Source organism: Vicugna pacos, chromosome 1 (genome assembly GCF_048564905.1).
Source record: "Vicugna pacos chromosome 1, VicPac4, whole genome shotgun sequence".
In the NCBI taxonomy this organism is placed as follows: domain Eukaryota; kingdom Metazoa; phylum Chordata; class Mammalia; order Artiodactyla; family Camelidae; genus Vicugna; species Vicugna pacos.
Window position 1 is genome coordinate 22,364,693 of NC_132987.1, and position 20,802 is coordinate 22,385,494.

The following is a 20,802-nucleotide window of genomic DNA, read 5'->3' on the forward strand; positions in this document are numbered from 1 at the left end:
AGAGGTCTCCTGGGTTCTATCCAAGGAGTAATCACGTGCCAGAGAAATTTAAATTTCACATGTCAGGACAGGCCACTTGAAATCTATTCCGAGTATAGAATCTATTCAGTGCCTTCATACTATAAATATTTTCCACACTCGCTTGAAGGAAATTGGTATTTTCTGGGCACCTGTCACATGTACTTGGAATTTTATTGATGATATTTCCTTACGGTTGCTTAGTTTTTATAATTTATAAAGCATCAGAACTTCCATCTTCACAGTAACTTGGAGGGGTAGGCTGAGCAGATAAATCTCAATTTTACAAATGAATAAACAGGGGCTCAAATAATTTTTGGCATGCCCACATTCATTGGCTGGTATGCTGAGGAGAAGGTATGAGATCTTCTAACTCCTGGTCCAGACACATCTTTACTATTCAGTGGTTCCTGATTCCAGTCATATAGAGCAAGATTATAAATGAATTAAAGAAGCATTTCTTTCTGTATTGGTGTGCTCTTGATGCCATAACAGAATGTCCTAGACCAGGTGGTTTAAAGGATAGAAATTTACTTTCTCAAAGTTCTGGAGGCTGGAAGTCCAAGATCAAGGCCAACAAAGTTGGTATCTGGAGAGGGCCCTCTTCCTGGCTTGTAGAGGCCACCTTCTCCCTGGGTCTTCAGATAGCCTCTTTGTGAGCTCACAGAGAAGGGGAACTCTGGTGTCTCTTCTTCTTATGACCTCAGTCTTAATCACATTAGGACCTCACCTTTATGATGTTGTTTAGCTTTAATTATCTCCTTAAGGTCCCAGTCTCCAAAAGCAGTCTCACTGGAGGTTAGGAGCTTCAAAACATGAATTTTGTGGGAACATAATTCAGTCCATAGCACCTTCATTAGGTGCCCTTGTGTGCTGAGTCCATTGTTAATGCCAAGTGATGTAATGGGAAAGAGTGAGATTTCTACATGAGACTGATGAGGTCCACGCCTACCTTTCTTCCCACATAGTGGTTGAACTACTCCAGGCAGTTTAACCTCCTTAACCCTCAATAATACCACCACCCAATAGGGCTGTTGTGTGCATGAAAATGAAATAGTGATGTTATAGTGCATAACATATAAAGAAGAAGAAACTGTTCAGATATTAACAACTTATCCCATTGAATGCCATGAATAGGGAAAGTGAAATATTGATTAACTTGTTTTGATCATTATATTTTTATTTTGGGGGAGAGAGTTGTTTACCAATCAAATTCTTAAATAATATTTTTTTCTAAATTCTTTTCACAAGTTCCTAATTTGCAAACAGCATTTGCTTTTAGACCATGGTTGTATGTTCAAACATTCATATTTAACTTGAAGGATCCCTGTAAAATCCTTATCTATGGGTGGTCTAAAAATGGCTTTTTTAGATGAAACTGTTTATTTTGCAGATAATTCAGTAACAATCATGCTTTGACCTTCCTACCCTGGATAGTATCACATTTTACAAACATACAAGTGAACCATGCTGATGTAAAAAACAAAGATGCCTTCATTCAGAACAAACATAACCTTCCCAGATCACAAGGATCAACTACAGACTTGTCTATACAACCCGTCTGACTAATGTCTACAGCATATTTGGCTACAGAAACTATTTGAATCATCAACATCGAAATATACAATGCTTACTTTACAATGTGCCACAATTTAGTTGTTGTGTTGGGAAAGAATTATAGGACCACCTTGGCCACCTTGAGAGCAAAGCTGGTTGACTTGGACTGATTTTGAGAGTCTCCAACTTGATTTTGGATGCTACAAACTTTGAAGCATGAGGAAGGATGGACTCGTCCCTTCAATTGTTCATGATTTTATTATATCCCTTGCCCGCCCCATTTGAAATACTTTCAAAGAGAAGTTTTACCATCTTGCTGCTCTTTTTTCTTAGAACGTTGGCTGTAGATTGAAATCACCTGGGGAGTTTTTAAATATTGTGAGGTCGACATCTCACATTCAGTTAAATCAGAACTTTGGGGTGGGGCACAGGCATCCACATGTAGTTTTAAAGCTCTCCAGATGCTTGCAGTCCAGACTCAGCCCTCATCTTAGAAGAAAAAAGACAAATCCTTCTGACCAGAACAGTAGTTTTGAACCAAGCTGAACATTAGTGTCACCTGAGAGAATATGGAGACACCATTAATGCCGGGGGCCCCACAGTCAGGTGCTCTGATTTTATGTGTTTGGGAATTTTCTCAATTAGACAGCATATTATCTGTGCTACATCTCTAGAGTGAAACCCTCAGCTTTGAGCTGTGAAAGCAAAAGCAGTAAGCTCCTTTTCTCTTCTCTGCAAATCTCTGGATGGTGCTTAGATATACAATTCCAAGGTTTTATTGTATTTTATTGAATGTTTTACCCTTCCATTTCTATACAAATACGTGGTTAAAACAAGAGAAAAAATGAATATGTACAGTACTTCCAAAAAGATGAACTGTGCATATAAAAAGAGCGAAAAGTAATTTTAAGCCAAATATGTTGGGAAGAACACAAAACATAAAAAACAATGACAGTTAACTTACTGGTGAGCATTTACAGTTCCAGGAACTAGGCTAAATATTTCTTGAGCATTATCTTATTTAAACATCTAACAATCCTGTGAGGTGAAGGCAATTGTTAACCTCACTTTTTCAAACATGAAAACCAAAGTTTCATTTCCAAGGTCACATGCATACCAAGTGGCAGTGTCAAGCTGAGATTTTACCTGACCTGTAAGCTAGCATGTTAGCCTCTCACAGTTTCACAGATGCCTGCAAAAGACACAAGCCTTCTGGATCAAAGACAAAAGACATGGCACGTAGCATGAGTGTCATGTTCCTGTTGGTTACCCTTGCCCCTGAAGTCCCAAAGAGATAACACTGAGGCAGACCTAGGTGGATGCTGTGGTTTTGCATCACAGCTGAGGAATCCCAAATTTAGGAAATCCCAGTCTTTAATAGATTGCATGTAGACATGTCTAACAATTGCCCTGGGTGGAGACATTGTTTTACTGAGTAACAAATAAATAGCCCCTCTGCTCCGGACACACCTGGGCTATCTCTGTTGTCCAAGGTTGTTCACTATACAAACAGCTTTGAAAAAAATATTCCAGAATAAGGGCTGTCAGTGCCTTTGCTGAAAGGATGTGCAGAAATGCGAGAGACCTATGGAGAATTGCCTTCCAACATGGAGTCATGTTTTCAGCCCAGATGGTCTGACTCTAGCCTGTGCTTTTAACCATCATATGGTCTCTCCTTGATAAACTGGAATAAGTCATTAGAAGAGAAGGGATGGGAAGATAAATTTCAAAGGGGTAGAGAGGGAAGCTGTGGAATAAGTGTTGATGTTGACAGGGAAATTTACTAGTTAGGTACCATTTCCATTTCTCACATAAAAGTTCCTGACTTAGGGATACAAATCACCTTTACCAGGGGCTAATCTCCACTCTTTTTCTCTTTAAGTTTGATTTTCTGGAGATAACTAAGATAATTTATTCTCATTCCTATTGCTGGCATCTTGAGAAGTCAATTAAGAAGGTATAAAGTTTGATTTTTTTGGTTTTTTTTTTTCCTGCTAGAACATCATACTAGGAGATGTGGTCTTAGAGCTTCCTCAAGTGTATATGACTTTCTTCACAGCACCAATATTGTAAATATGACATTATTATTGTTACAGTGTTGAATCATAACCAGGTTGTGAGGATCCATAATTGTATCGTTCCTATGTGAAAGGTCATTTCGGGCAACCAGGCTTTGAATGAAGTTTTGCAAAATAATACCATATACTTGGAGAGTATTTTTGTAGTATCAGTTGTTATATGCCTATTTATTTTAAAAAGGTAAATTTTGAAGCCCAATTTCAATTGTTTCATGGATGTAGCATGACCAGGTGCCTTTATTCACTAATAACTCTAGTGGAAGAATTCGGCAAAGCACTGAGAGAAACTATCTTAGATACAACAAGGCTGCATGCATGCTAATATCAACTGGATAAATTACCCCAATATATTTTATAATTTAAGAGTAGAATAATAGAATATAAACTGAAATGGTGCATGCATTAGCATGACATGAATTATATTTTTTTAAGCTATAAAGTGTCTGTTTCTCAATTTATAGATAGATGCAGAGGTTCAGTGAGTGCTTTTCTGGCTTCCTACCCTTATGAAAACAGCCAATAATTATCTTAATATCTCCTGAAATGATCTACAAGTAATTCAAATTGATGACGACGTGAGTGGTGCCAAACAACTTGGCAGGAAGTCAGAGACTTCTTTGAACACGACCATTTGTGCTGACCTGCTCTGTAACTAGATATAATGTGATTTGATTGACACAGCATAAGCTTAGGCATCTAGTACAAAATTGAAAAGCAGCACTCTCTCCAAGCCATCAACATGAGAAAAATATGACTCTGAACTATGTGTATTGAAAGGAATTCATTTTCTTCTAGCTATTTGCTAGTTTAACATAAGACCGTTGAGTGGACAACTGGCCTATGTAAATGAGCTGGATATGCCCAGAGGGATCTGTGATGGTTCACTATCCAGAGGTATTAAACTGGCCAATCGATGACAGGTAGTTGAAAGCAGAGACATCTTTTGTCCAGTGTTATTTCCGTATGGGGTAATGGCTTAGAGGAATCTACTCCTGAATTCTAAATAACACTTTTTTTCAGGATCATTAACCCCAGCTCTTTCCATTCCTAGCTTTTACTAGAGATAAAAAAATAATCCAGTTATTGACTTAAAATTATCCTTAGGACATTCTTGGTCATTACATTACTTCCCTAAGTGTAAACAACAGTTTTTGTCAAGGAGCAAATTGACATGGTTGTGGTAGTTGAGGACAACATGTACTTCCACTTATGATCATGGTGATATATTGTGACCTTTCCATTTCAATATGTATCACATGGGTCAAACTGTTCTATTTGTTACACTCTTTTCATTGACTGCCACATGCTGAATTTTTTATTAGGAAAAAATGTTTTATTTTTAGCTACTGAAAAAGATAATGTTAGTATTAGCAGTAAATTTTGAATAGGAGCTAATTATCAGTTTTATTTAATAAACAACTATTAAGTGTAGAGAAGCTATGAACCAATCCTGCAGTCAGAAATGACTTATACATAGTTTCTACAATTAAAGAATTTATAGCCCCGCCTGTCTCAGAAGAAGTGTCAGTTATCCTTACTAAGTAAATCACTTGGATTTTTTTTTTGAAATTTCAGTTTTATTTATTGGTCCAGCTGTTCAAATCCAAGTTTGCTAAAAGCCATATGCATCAGACACTATGCTTTGTAGCCCAGATTCCCAGTACCTGAGTTGGCAGGCCTCAGCTCTAAACTTCTTCCTGGAATTGCCCTCAGCTGCTTCATTCAAGGATGTGTCCCTTCCCTGGGGCATCCAGCATCCAGTCACTGAAGGATGATTTATAAAAGTCCACCTCCCTCACCCCAACTCAAGAGAACCTTGTAAGACCATCCCAGCTCCAGAGCTCCCTATGGAATTTTTAAATAGCTGGCGATGGTATGAGTTTCCTAAAATTGGAGATACAACTAAATGAAACATGTTAGATTAAACACATTAATTTATGTCTGTTCCTTCCTGAAATCCTATTAAAATGATACCAAAGGAATTAAAAATATTAAAAAGCATACAAAGAAAAAAACATAAAGATAAAAGAGAAGATTATGATTGACTAAAAAACCAATTATTTTAAATGCTGGAAAGCTGATGTATGAGTGGTAAATGAATTATCAGACTACAGAAAACTCAAATCTAAGCCTGCTGATTGGAAAGTCAAGAAGAACCAAGCCAGTTTGCCCTGTGGATGCCTGGGAAGGTAAAGAGTTGGTAATATCAGGTACCTCAAGGCACAAGATATAGGACTGGATGGGAAAAGGAAGATCAAATGAAAGTCTTGAAAGTATCAGACCACCAGATCACCTTCCTGAGCGCACATGGTCACCCTTCTCCAGCCCATGAAGAAGACTGAGTAAAATTTTCTTATTATAGATGTTGAGTCAGACAAAGTCTGATTGGATGAATACTGAACACACCCAGGGTGGCTGTGGTGGGACACACTGCAACCACAGGAATTAAGTGAAAGGCTTCCTACTGGACTGTGGGAACCTTGCGCCATACTTTCCCTCCCTGGTTCCCAGAATGCTCTTAGCTAGATGAGTTCCCCAGTCAAAAGATTGGAAAATTGCTTTCTGGGAAACTGACTAGCCAAAGAAAAAAGTCCTATATGCTGAATTAGGGGTCCTCAATGAAACTGCTGGGTTTAATTTGATCATACTATGATAAAGCACGACCAGCTGTCAAAATTACTCATGCCTATGGAGCTTCCAATCATCAGTATAGTGCCTTGTTCTTAAATGTGAAGAGATAGACAAAAATCGTCTAACTTTCAAGGAAGCCTCTATAAGAGAGAGATGGAGGGAAGGAGGAGGAGGAATAAAGTCAGAAGAAAAGGAGGCAATACAGATAACAGGCACACACACACACACACACAGAGGCTGCTATAGACTGAGTATTTGTGCCCTCCCCCAACACATATGTTAAAACCTAATCCCCAGTGTAATAGTATGTGGAAGTGAGGACTTTGGGAGGTAATCAGCTCATGAGGGTGGAGCCCTCATGAATGGGATTAGTGCCCTTATAAAAGAACTCAGAGACGTCTTCCACCATGTGAAGACACAGAGAGGAGACAGCCCCCTACAAACCAGAAGGAGGTCTGACCAGACATCAAATCTGCTGGTGCCTTGATCTTGGATTTTACAGGCTCCAGAACTGTGAGAAATAAATTTCTGTTGTGTATAAGCCACTCAGTCTATGGTATTTTGTCATAGCAGCCTGAATGAACTAAGACACACACACACACACGTTAAAATCCTAGTGGAGGTTGTATTCATAAAATAAGAACAAGGGACTATAAAGGAATCAGATAGTAAGAAAGATCTCTTACAAATTTAAAAAAAGAAAGGTAACATAAATGAAAAGTCAAAAAGACAGACTGGAGTTAAATTCTAAAATATCTTCCAAAAAGTAGAATGAAAATAATGGTGACAAATTAAAAAATAAATCCAGTAGTTCTGACATTCAACCAATATGAGTTCCAGAGGAGAGAATAAAGAAAGGAGATGGAAGGAAATTATCACTATAAATGAACCTTGCCCAGATTCTTCAGTTTGAAAAGCTCATCTAGTTTCCAGCAAGAAATCTCATGTGCCCAACAAAGTATATCATCTGGATATTTCAAATGTCAAGGCCAAAGTGAACAGCCTTTAAAACTAAAAGATTCTATAAAGAAAGTTAAAAGTTATATATAAATGAACTAGAAATCACATGGCATTAAGTAGTGCTAAAACCTAGAACAGGGAGTGCAAATTATGGTCTGCTTTTGTAAATAAAGTTTTCCTGGAACACAGACATTTATAAATTTTCTATGGCTGCTTAGAGCTACAATAGCAGAGTTAAGTAGTTTCAACAAAGGTCTTACACTCTACAAAGCCAATAAATTTAATATTTGGTTTTGTATAGAAAAAAATTAGTCAACGCCTGAACTAGAAGACAACTGAGTAATGCCCTCAAAATTATAATTTGCTGCCCAGCCACACTGAAAAGTAATTATGAATGTAGAATAATGGTACTTTCAGACATGTAAAATCTTGAACATTTTACCACTCAAACACCCTTCCCAAAAAGCCACTAAAAAGAAAAGCTGAAGGGAATCCACAGAGAAATTCGTTTAAGCAAATTTTAGGGTGAAATCTGTAGCTCAAACAATGCAGTTTGAAGTAGGTAGATGAGGGATTTAGTAGGGATATTCTAATGAATAAATAATATTGGTAGAACTTTGGATATATATATGTTTAGAAGAAGTTGGAATACTTGGGATGAATTGGTGTCAGGTATACATGCATTTTAAAGCAAATGTAAAATATAAGGCAAGTATAGTTACAGGGAAGCACAAGTTTGTACAAGAAAGAAAATGTAATAATAGCATACTTGGAAGATTAACTATAAACTAAATGTAGCTGATCATAATAATTTGAACACTGAGTACTAATTTAATCCAAAAATGTAATTTCACTATATATGGAGGATAGGCTGAGGGAAGAGTTTATGTATGTGTGTGTGCTTGTGTGCAAAGAATGACACATTCTTCCTCTTCCACGTAAGAATTAACTAAGTGACAGCAGTATAATCCTGTTATTTTAAAATATGGCTGTAGATAACCTAAGAAAAAGCTAAGAGAGATGAAAGTAGTTGCTTCTTATGAGTGAGAATCAGTTGTTGGCAAGGAGAATTGGGAGTGGGAAGACATGGTATGGAAGACAGCAGTTTTTCATTTTAAGTCTAGCATATTCTTTGTTTTGAAACTGTGAACCTCTATCACTTTCATAAAAATGGAAGTTAAATCTTAATTTAAAAAGAGAGCCGAAGTCTAGCCTTTTACTAATTTGATCCTGTTTGATATTCCTTAATTATCAGTTTTCATGTACAAAATCAGATGCTCATGGATGCTGAATTTTTTTCAGGGTAAAATGTCACCGAATTAAAAAATTTCCCCATTTTTATTGCACAAAGCTATTTCATAACGAAGGAACAGATCAGAATCACCGAAAGTTTGAAAATGGTTTGCCTTCCTAGAAACAGGTCAAATATTCAAGGGAAAAGCAGTAAAAATGTAATTCCTTTCTAGCAGTTCCAGCAATCTGTAATAAAGACAGTCATTGAGAAGACTTTTAGAATGTAAAACTAACTTTGAGGCAGATGGCTTAATGCCAGGAGAAAATTAATAATCCATAATTATAAGATATGAAGATAAATATAAAAATAATAGATACAAAAATCTGCTCATTAGGCTGAAAGATTAACCTGACCTACAATTTGGGAATTTCAGCTACATTCCTAGACAGAGGACTGAATGCACAGTAGTAATAATAACTACTGCATCTTTTATGCAGGATTAATAATACACTTCCACTGGTGATCATGATTTATGACACAATGCACATTTTATAGCTGTTCAATCACACATTTTTCCAAAAAGATTATTGTCTCCAGTGTGCTCTTGAAACTAGAACCCAAAGTTCACTAAGGTTCTCACTAAAATTCATGGTAACATGGCAGTGTTCTTGGAAAATTAAAAATATAATTAATTTGAAATGTCAAAGAAGAATAAAATTTCTGCATAAATTTCTAGAAATATAAGAAAATTATGAGAACTATTCAATTTCCAATATTTTATTTCCCCAAATCTTGGAGAAAGCAATTAAAATAATAAAGAATAACATATTGTATATATGCAAAATAGTGGACAAGTATAGTTAGAATCCACAATAAACTGCAGAAAGGCAGTTATTTTGGAATTTGGTTGTTGAGATTCCTCAGATTTTTAGAGTTATGTTCTACTGATTTTGTCTAATTTAAGATTGTTTTTGTAAAGTAGATGTGGTCTAACTGCCAATTACTATACCAAAGTTTCTGAGTAAATGACAGAAAATGATTGTTGAGCTCTTTATTCCTGGTTTTGAGCTTCTCCATACAATTCCCATTTACTCTCCTACTATAAAAAAACTAGAGGGGAAGATAGGACATTGCAATTCTGTTGCCACATCTTTCTTGCTCTTTTGTTTTAAAATTTATCCAAAATAGTTATTCAGAATAATTGTTTCTTAGGGAGATTTTTGGAGTGAAGTTGGAAAGGAGATTTGGACACTGAAGAGAAGAAAAGCTCAACAAATGCCCAGCACAACCCCTCCACCCCTGTGTCTGCCTGACAACCCTCTTTTCCCAGAAGTAACCACCCTAGCATACCAGTTCTTCTAGATGCAACCAGTGTCAGTAGTACTCCACTTTGACTGGGAGGCATGATGGCAGTCATCAGGTGGAGATTCATATAAATTAATGGGCAATAGCTAATGTTTTGGTCTCATGTTTGGAAAATTAGGAGTATAATTGGGGAAGTAGTGACAAGAATTTCTGAAAGGAAAATGTAGATGAATCTCTCAAACTGAGTCCCCAAGTGCTCATCTATGTCTCCACTACAAATGAAGTTCTTAAAAAATCAGGTGGATAGGATGTGCACACTGATTTTCAATCACCATTTGCTACTGCCATCCTAATATCCATTCATTGAGCTCATAAAGAAAGTGGTCCTGTTGGTTGGATGAACATGGAGACCATCCTAGGACTCAAGAGCATTTACTTCACACCAAGGCTGACCTGGCTGTTACCACTGAGAGTCCAATTTGCAAGAGAGCAGCTACTAACCTGGGGCTTTAATTTGATTTCATACCTCTGTGACCATCCAACCACATAGTAGAAAATTGATTACCCTTGAAACTGATTGCAGTTTTTCCCCACTAGGATAGATACCTTTTCTGAATTTGCACTTGTTTTCTATTCACATTATGACTGTTTACTAGTGAAATTCCTTAAACCTTGCCCTTATTTTATTACTTCCGATCAAAGGCTTTGATTTAAGGTGTAAAGAAAAAAAATTTTTTTTTTCAGTGAAAAAAATTTCACTGAAGTCATAAAACAGGAGGTTCAGTTATGATTCCATTTGATGCACATTATCTTATGAAATGTGGAGTTCCCTCAACATCAGAAAATATGGATTCAGTAATCAAGGAACATAAGTGGAGAGGGCTGATGTTTGTTTTCTGACATTATATAGCCATTCAAGTTTTAGTTTTGTTTCCATTTGGGGAGTGTTCCCACTAGGGACCATAGCTTTGGAAGTCTGGACTACTGTGTAGTAATTTTGCCTTTGTCATGTAACTGGGAAAACTGGGAAAACTGTGAAAAACAGGGTTATGACATTAACTGAGGTGATTGGCCCTGTTTATCAAGGGGAAATTGGGTTTCTGTTGTACAACGGGGGCAGAGAGAAAAATGGTAGGAACTTGGGCAACTATTTGGGGGTACCAACTTGTTTTGGTATGACTAGAAGTAACAGTTAAGGTAAGATTATTATAATCCTATATATACAAGACCACCAATCACTTAGATCTCTCAGACTACACATTTGGATTACATCACAGAACAAGTGACCTCTACTAGCTGGAATACTGGCTAAAGGCCATGAGAACCTGAAATAGGTAGTAGAAGAAGGAAGTATAAAACAGCCTCATGACCAGTAGCAGAAATAATGGTGTTAACCTTTACCATTATTTTCTTCTTTTTGTGTTATGCACCCAGCTTTATACTTTAAATCAATATATATTCTCATTTTCCTTCCATTACCTCACTATTTTATAAAGGGGGTTATATGGTAATTAAAATTTTCCATTTGGTTTCTTGGCTGCAGAATATTGAGGTGGTGTCATGAAGGAACTACATGAGGAAAAGAATGCTGCCAGAAACTGTGAATTTTGATCTGGAAGAATTTTGGCTGTTTCTTTAAGGGGATAGATAATTTAGAGATATTGTTGAAAAGGTACATATGAAAATGTATGGCTATTGTATAGTCACAGAAGTAGACTGTAGTGGAATTTGTTTTTGACTGTCAATATAGCATGATTTCCTTTTTTAAGAAAAAACAAAAACCCAGAACTCCTATTCCCTCTTGAATAATTACCTCTTCTCTGTTGAATATAGTCTGGTAGGTATGCTTTTTTTTTAAATTGAAGTATAGTCGGTTTACAATGTGTCAGTTTCTGGTGTACAGCATATTTCAGACATACATGTACATACATATATTCGTTTTCATATTTTTTCATTATAGGTTACTACAAGATATTGAATATAGTTCCCTATGGTATACAGAAGAAATTTGTTTCCCTCCATTTTTATATATAGTAGTTAATATTTGCAAAATATTTGTAAATCTCAAACTCCCAATTTATCCCTTCCCACCCCCTTTCCCCTCAGTAACCGTAAGATTGTTTACTATGTCTATGAACCTATCTGTTTTTTGTAGGTGAGTTCATAACTGTCTTCATTTTTATTTTTTTAGATTCCACATATGAGTGATATCATAACTGTTGATATCCTCCCTCAACCAAGGAGCAGCACATCACCCAAGATACGTGAGTCGGATGCTCTCTTAAATCTTGATCAATGAGATAAGACAACTGGCGTGTTTGGAAGTAGCTTTTATATCCTGGTGGCAGTGTACTGACTAGACTGTCCCTGTTTCAACCAAGCTTGTTTCCTAAACAATTCCCACCCTAGACCTCCTACCTTCAAACTGTGTTGTGAGACTCCAATAACTTTTTTGCTTAAGTTAGCTAGAGTATTTCTGTTGCTTGCAATTACTTATCAACATCGAGACAAAAGGTGTGGAGAGTTCAGATGAGCATATAAGATGCTGAATGGTATGTTTTGTTTAAGGATTATGGAAAAGCAATGAAATGTAAATAGCAAGAGATGAATAGGAGGCTGCAGACAGCAACTTCTCTTACAGTGGGCAATGATATTGGACATATTAGAAGGTACAGATTACATTCAAGAAGAATTATCAGGGGGTTATTTGGTTGAAAAGGCAAGTATCAATGAATGAGTTAAGGGACAGAAAATTCTGTAGAAGGTTTAAAGACAATACTGAGTTTAGGTATATGGAGAAATTAAGAAGTCAATTTTGAAAGTATTTTACTGGGCTATTTACATAGTCATATTAAAGTAGGTTTTTAGAAATACCTAAAATAATTTTTTTAAAAGGCTCTTGGGAATCTTACATTATAGTCTGTGTGAAAATCAAAAGGGCAGGTATCACAAAAGTACACTGTACCACACAGAAGCATGGATATTATTATGATTATTATGACTGCGATTGTTATTTAAATCCAGTCATATTGATTGATGAAATTTTCTCTTTGAATCATTACAAAAAAATTTCCAGGTGAAAGATGATGCTGTCAGTCAGTCCCTGGGTATAGTAATCTAAATACATCCTTCATTATTGAGGAATTAAAAAATACAGCAATAGAAAAAACTCCATTGACTTTATGGTTTCTATGTACATGAATGAATATGGAATCTGAATGTATGCGTTTTATAACTTTTTTCTTTTAAAAATGGAAAAAATATAATTACTTAGGAAAAATCATAAATATTATTGTATGATAGAAATATCAGTGAACTTGGAATCAGAAAACTTGGAATGAAAACTTAGCTTCACACCTGTGTGAGTCCTCTCAGTCACAAGATTCTTCACTTTTATAAAGAGAATAATAATCCCTGCTCCCAGGGTTGCTATGATCATTAAATGAGACATTTTAAATGAAAATATTTGCAAAACATACAGCAGCATAAGTAAGTGAGCAATTATTATTAATAATTAATAAACTTTTTAGTATATTTCAGCTTATTTTTCAGAAAATCACCCAAAGTAATACAACATTCATTCCTTCATTCAAAAACTACTTAGTTATTACTACGTGTTTGGCAGTATTTTTGGTACTAAAGAAAGCAGTAAGCAAAACAGGCAAAGTTTCTGCTCTCATGAAGCTTCCCCTAATGGTCAGATAGAAAATAAACAAGAATCAAATAAGTGGGAAAAAAAGATTATTTCAGATATATGTGTGCGTTGTGTGTGTGGTGTTGTGTGTGTATGTGGTGTCGGTCATGTAGTAAAATGAAGTGATGTGAAATAGGGTTATTGGGAGAGTTAATTTAGGTTGCGTCTTCAGGGAATGGCTATGAGAATTAAACAAGGAAGTCAATAGCAGAAGTTAAGACTTTGTCCGTGAACATATTCAAGTAGGAATATCAGGTAGGAACATGGTGTTTGAAGGAGAGGCTTGGGCTCAGATATAAATTTGAGAGTTTTCAGCATCTGGAAGTTGTCTAAAGCCATTGGAAAGCATGAAATCATCTAATAAGGAAAATACATTACAAAAATTAGAAATGATTCCAGGTGGTGTGAGCCTTGGGGAACTCTTGTATTTAAAGATTGGGTAGAGGAGAAGAAGTTATGAAAGAGAGTAAGATTGAACAGCCAGAGAGGTAAGGGGAAAAAAGTCTCAAAGAGTATGGTATCATGTGTCAAGCGAGAAGAGTGTTTCTGGAAGGTATAAGTGATCAGCTACGTAAAATACTGCTAAGAATGTAAGTAGTATGAGGAAAGAAATGTGCTCATTGACTTGGCAGCGTGGAGGATATTGGTGACCTCGGGAAATGCAGTTGTATGGAGTGTTAGCTGTCTGAGGAATGAATGGAAATTGAAGAAAATTGGATTAGTGGTGTTGTTTGAGAGCTCAGTTTCTCAAGATGGCTAAGCGATGGAGCCTGGAGCAAACCATACTGAGAAATCATCAAGACCTGAGAAAGTAGGAAATGTGAACAGAAGGCAGTATTGTTGAAAATTTGAGGAGCACTGAAAGTGTTGTAAATGTTTACATGCAGGCGAAGGACTCTCAAGAGATACAGGGGCGTTATTATTAAGTTGCTACTATGTGCCTGGTATTTCCAGGTGTTGCATTTAATTCTTATAATCCAATGAGATATATTGGAATGTCTCTAATTAGTTGATGTGAAAAATGAAAGGGACACAGGCATAAAATCTAACAGACCATCCCAGTTCCCAATACTGTATAAAAAATACTTGCCCCTCATCCTTCTATTTGAGAAAAACAGGAAGAAACCACAGGCACATGAAAAGATTCAAGAGATTCCAACAAGCATATCAATCACTGACATCAATGATTGTATCTTCCAATAAGAAATCAGTAGAAAACTCGAGAAATTCCGTTGTTGCATAGTGGTTAGGGGCACAAGCTCTTATTCAGGTTTAAGACTCGGTCATTTGATTTACAGAGAACTCTCATGAGTGATTGTTTATCAGCTTCCCCAGATTCATCCCTTTTGTTCTATAACTTAGATATTCTTCCCACTAAAGGACCAGGATTTATTTCCTTGCTTTTTGCCATATGACTTTAAGAATTGATGGTGTGCCAGTTCCCAGCATAGGCCCAGGAGTCTTTGCATGTTCATGCCTGTCTCCTTGTATTTTTACCATCATCATGAAATGACCATATATGGGCTGGCCCTTTGGCCCCGGAAGGAGGAAAGACCCATGGAACAAAAGTAGAACCACCTAGATAAGCCCACTTAGATCAACCAGCCTCCATCCAAGCTCCAGACCCTTGAGCAAGCCCAGCCAAGGTTAGCAGTACCTTCCAAATGAGCCCAGCCAAGTCCAGGCTGAGTCTTTGTGATGTTACTAAAGCTTTATAAACCCCAGGTTTCTTGTCTGTTAAAAATGAATAATCTAAAGATAAAATGTATACAAATATATGAGACACAATGATCATTTAATGGAATTATTTAATATTTCCTGAAATGTATAATTTAATGAAAATATTATCAAATGATTTAATAAAATAATATTCTCAGTGAGACTGAGAGAAAATTGGTTGTTTTGGAGATGACAAATTCAATAACAAATAAAATATTCCATAAAAGTAGTGAATAAAGTTTGGCTATTGAAAAACAACCTAATTTAATCTTGTAATAGTTTTAAACGAAAGCACAACAACACAATCAGAGAAAAAAAAAAAGAAAAGAACATAATAAGAGAAAACACAAAGGTTGTAAATACAGATCTAGTCGATCCACAATGTATGAAATAGGAATTCCAAAAGTCAAGAACTATGATGAAGGGAGAATAGGAAAAAAAAAAAAAAATGAAACACATAATAAATTAGTTGAGCTCACACACACACTTGTATCTCCAGAATTATAGGACTTATTAAGTAGTAAACACTCTTTTCAACAGTGTATTATGGAAGATTGCAAACCTATACAAAAGTAGACAGAATAGGTTAATGAACCCCCGTATACTCATCACCCAGCTATAATCATTAGCCTTTGGCCAATCTTGTTTCATCTATACACAGATTAAATTCTTCCTCCTCAATTATTTGGAAGTAAATTCTAGACACCATGTAATTTCCTCTGTAAATATTTCAGTTCTTACTTCTAAAACAGATAATTAAAAAAAAAACCCTAACCATTATCATTCTTAAAAAATTGAATTGATAATATCTCCTTAATATTATCAAGCATTGAGTCTATTGTTTGTATTTCTTAATGTCTTGTACATGTTATAATATAAATAAATAAACAAATAAATATTTATCATTTGATTGAATCAAGGTCCACATAAGGTCCTTAGATAAGAATTGGTTGATAGGTATCTTAAGTGCCTTCTTACAGGTTTCCTCTCCGTCTCTTTTTGTTTGTTTCTTGTTTTTACAATTATTTGTTATTAAAGAGTGTTTTTTATTTTTTATTTTTTTTTAAATCTTGAAGTTTTCCAGTCTGAGATTTGCAAATTGCCCCCTGATGTGTTGAATAAAAGGATCCTATAACCTCTGTATTTCCTTAGAGTTAGTATATGGACTTAGAAGCTTGACCAGAAAAGGTTGATTTTTTTTTTTCGTAAATCCACTTCATGGGTTTTTGTCTTTTTGTGATATTAGAAGCCGTTGATGATCAATACCTAGACTCATTATGGTTTGAAAAACAGCAATATTCTAATTCTATCATACATTCCTTAGTTACCAGCTAGAATATTTCTCTAGAACAAGTCCCTTTCATTATTATCTGATTACCCCATTGCATGGTTGTATAGGAAAGGCAGAAGAGGTGTAAGATTCTTTCCCTCTTTTACTAGTTTTAAAAATTATGAGTTCATTCACTGATATCATATATGCTTATTTTTTATATTGTACAGACCTATATTGAAGTATTTATAATGAATTTTAAACCACTTTAATTTCTTATTAATGCTGAAAATTTCTGTCTTTGACCAGAGTAAGCCTATTTAAGTTGCCTTCTGTGTATTTTTGACAATGACCCTACCAGTCTTAGAGAGTTCCCTTGCTGTGTGGTATGACACAGTATACTGAGCTTAATTTGTAAAATTTCTGCTGTAGACCTAGAATCAGACATTTCTCCAAGGAGCCTCAGTCCCTTTTAGTGATAAATAGTATGTGGTGACCATAATCTAGGTACTAAGAGTGTTTGTTATAAATGAGTTGGTCATTCTCTCTTAGCTTTTTAGCACTCAGAGTTAGGAAAAACTTTTTTTTTTAAGGAAAAGTCATTGCAAGTTTGCATTGGTACTTTCAATTCAAACCCAAGAGTACAGAGGTTTTACTTAACCATTTCAGCTTTGTATTTGTATCTTCTCTACACATGCTGAGAATCCTGGTTCTAAATAACATGGGAGAATTAAAGAATAAGAATATCACATTTATACTTTTTTGTCCTAAACTAAACCCATAGCAAATTCAGACTAATAATAGCCAACACCTTGCTTACAATATTATTACTAAAAAATTAGTTTTTAAATTTCCTTTACTTCTTGGGTTATGTCCTGCTAGGGATATACTGTCAAATTACTATTTTTAAAAGTCATTTGGAACAGTCTGTGTGCCATTAACTTAACACACATTAAGTTTACTCCCCAATTTTTATTTTAATTTTCAGAGATTGCTTTAAAATATTTTTATAATTATGCAAAATGTAAAAAGCAAGATCTATCCAAAGAAATATAGATTTTAATATTACTTTTCTCCTTTTAAAGGAAATCACTCCTTTTACTTTATGGTTTATTTTTCTACTGTTTACTTTTTAAGACCAGAGATAAATATTTATGCTCATACCCTTCCTTTTTTGGCTGAATGATAGCACTCTGTATGCATTTTTCCCCCCTTGCTTATTTTTTTTTTCTGTTTTTAACCTAGCTGAATTTTTTTGGATGTTACTCCATATTAGCATCCTCAGATATCCCTTACTCTATTTTCGAGTTGCATAGCACTCTACTTTGTGGGTATATCCATACTTTATTTAACTAGCTCTGTTGAAGGACATTTGAATTTTTACAAGGTAATAATCTTGCAATGAATAACTCCGCACAAATGATTTCATACTTTTGCCAGGGTTTTTTGGGGAAAATTTTTAGAAATAGCATTGCTGTTCAGAAGGTAATGCATAAATAATTTTGTTAGATGTTAATGAATTACCTGTTATAGAAGTTATGCATTACATATTTATATGAGCAATATATGAGACAGCCTATTTCCCCATAGCCTCACTGACAGAGAATGTTGTCAAACTTCCAGACTTTAATTGCAGGCAAAATTAACAAAAATTACATTTCCAGAATATATCTTGGTAAAAGTTGAATTTTCGGAACCAGAAGGAAATCTGCACACATTTTTTGCGGGTGGCAAAACTCCCTCCTTCTTAACCTTACTAAACTAAAGCAGGTTACCTAACAAGGAGTTAAGAAACACACACACCCACAGACACACACACACACACACACACACACACACACACACAGTGTCATTAAATTCTCCATAACATTAAATGCAAGAAACATTGGAATAGTTTCTTCAAAGTTTTAAGGAGATAATTGCCACCAAAGTATCCTATAACCTATGAATTTATATTTCTTAAATAAATGCTTTAGAGAGAAATTTTAGACAGGCAGTGATTGAGAAAGTAGACAACCCAAACAAACTTCCTGGAAAAAAATTGCTGGAAAGCTTTCACTAACTACTTAATAAATGGAACCAAATAAATATCTGAATTATATGGAAAATTTGAGTTTTGAAAAAAATTAACATAGTTATGAGATAATGTGTCAAAGTTATTTTAAAAGAAAGGATAAAATAAGAACAAATCAAATACCCTGGATATAAAAATTCCAGATGTTAATTATTTTAATGAAAACTATGAGGTCAGTGTGGATAGAAAGAAATATAGGTTAAATTTCTTATCCTGCTGATGAGAGAGCTGTTTTCTTTGACTGTAGTAGAATAATAGCTCAGTTTTTAAAATTTAATTGAATGGTAAATACTGAAAGCAGAACATTTAAACTACTTGACAAAAAATGTAAAGAAAACTTGAGTAATACAACAATACTAAAAAAGAGAAAGCAAGAAAACAAAAGACATAAATACCAAAAAAACCCAAAATAAGACCATAGAAAGAAGACTCCATGCAATTTGTATCCAACATACTTAAGACAAAAATTATTCACAGATTAATAATAAGAGTATATATCTGTTATATTTTTTGATTATCTAGCATTTTTGAATCTTTCCTGTGTTTGGAGAATTTCCTTCTTATGTGCTTCACATCCTCAAAGTAGAGACCAGAGAATTTATTTTGTCAGCCTTTCTTGCACTTAAGGAACAAGTATGTGACCTAGGTAAATCCAGTTAACCTTGGTGCCAGATTGTGGTTCAGAAATGAGCGATGGAAGAAAGGAGGCTCCACGAAGAATTCATTTTGTTAGCCATACTAGTTGGTACAGTACTTAAGCTTTTGCCTCTCAGGGGTGAATTGCCTCTAGGACTGAATTCCTGGCACAAAATTTTCATCAGTATCAGATGCAAATAAAGTCTTATCACTCACAGTCGTATCCAGCTCTAGTCTCAAGTGCTCAGTACTGGTAGCAGTGACTGCTTCCTCCTGGGGCCAGTTCTGTGATATGGTTGCGGGCATTAATTCTGGAATCTTAATCTTTAACCTGTTCCTCCATCTCTCTCAAAATTTCATCGGCTGCCATATCTTTACAACAAGCTCATTTTCTCCTTAAACTATTAAAATTAGCTTATTTTGCTTGCAACAGATAACCCAACTGATACAGACGCTGACTCCAGAAGCCATATTAGAAAGCAAAACCTCAGGCAAAAGGAAGTATCTAGGATTCGTTATCTGCTCTGATTCAAGCTGAGGGCTCTGAACCCTAGCCAATATGAAAGGCTCTTGGCAGGCAGTGTGAAACAGCCCTCTGATTTTCACTTGTGGTCACCTGCAATGAAGTAGTCACAGAAGGTAAGTCTTTGAGGGAACTAGGCCCACAGCCAGTGAACCGTATGCAGAGACATGGGGAATTAAGGAATATAGTGTTTGAGTGTAATGGCATTTGACAACTTAAAAAAGAATTACAAGTTCAAACTCTGAAGTTCCTGTTTCAAGAGAGAGAAAGAAAGCCATAGAATTTCTTTGCTAAAAATTTTTATCAATTGTGGCATAGGGCTGAGATACATAAAAACCAAATTCAAATTTTGCCCCTGCAGTTGCCACTATTTTGCAGTGAAATTCACAGCTTTGTCTGGTCTCTTATGCAGCAGTTAGGGCTTTAGGAAGGACTCTAGAGACTTAGGGAGATATGAATTGAAATGGATTGCTCACATATGACACATTGATTTATGCCCTCCTCCTGCAACCTGTGTTTCTCAAGAGGGCTCTGAAAAAGACTCCCTAAAAGGCATAATTATTGGGAAAAAATGCATTGGTAACAGCAGCCCCATCATCTTTGAAAAGCACTCTCTGTTAACCTGGGACACGGGTAGGAGACACTACCATTGAAATAGGATGCTTCTTTTCAGATGCAGAGACAGCATCCTGGAGTGTTAGACTCAAGTCATTAAATGCCAGGGGCACGGACATGACTACAGAGATAGACATGACTACAGGTAAAGGGATAGGCGTGTTCATTAGAGTGGTTTGACTCACAGTGATCCATGGTGGTGGATAATTGGTTATTGATCCCTAGGCCTAAAAAAGATAAAAAGTCGACGTAATCAAAAAGGATTCTACTTGGATTTTTATAACTGAGAAAAAAAAAAAAAAGAGTCTGGTGCTTTTCACCCAAGTCTCAAACCATAGTCTATTCACAAGATTTGGAGCCCCTGAAAAGAGGGAAGCCTTTCTTGAGGAAGAAGCAGGTGTAAATCTCACAAACATGTACAGAAAACCTCCTAAGTCTCTATGTGCCCATTAACCTGAGTCACTATATGCTGGGAAAAGACAAGTGAT